The following is a 501-nucleotide window of genomic DNA, read 5'->3' as shown; positions in this document are numbered from 1 at the left end:
CTAAAGACAGGCTAATCTTGAGGCTTGGTAAATAAGAACCCTTCATTTAAGACTGCCTGGATACTTAAGTAACAGTTCTCGAGCTACGTACAACAGTTACATTCACACAAGTCACACAATTGATGTGGTGACTCAGTAGGCTGAGGCTTTGAGAGATGCAATATTAGGGCAATGAGGGCTTGAGAAATGAAATCAGTTGGGATTAATATGGTCTGGTCTGCACTTGGGATCTTGAGTCCAGGTCTGGGACTAAGCTACATGTCCATGTCCCTAGGAAGTAAAATGTTGTGATAAGAATATGAAAAATCCATGAAGGTGTACTGTAGCCTGGATAACAGATGTTTGTCATACACACTTCCACTCCACCCTTAATTTGATTTCAATTTGACAAGAGTTGTTATATGGTGAAAGAGGTGTTAACCAGTCCTAGGCTTTCTTATTAGAGATGGGGTTGTCGGCGAATGTTAGGGAGACCTTTTCACAGAAGTGATGAAGAAACTA

This window comes from Galeopterus variegatus, unplaced genomic scaffold (genome assembly GCF_000696425.1).
Source record: "Galeopterus variegatus unplaced genomic scaffold, G_variegatus-3.0.2 Scaffold15046, whole genome shotgun sequence".
NCBI classification, from domain to species: Eukaryota; Metazoa; Chordata; class Mammalia; order Dermoptera; family Cynocephalidae; genus Galeopterus; species Galeopterus variegatus.
The sequence above is the reverse complement of the archived record's forward strand: the minus strand, read 5'-3'. Positions refer to the sequence as shown.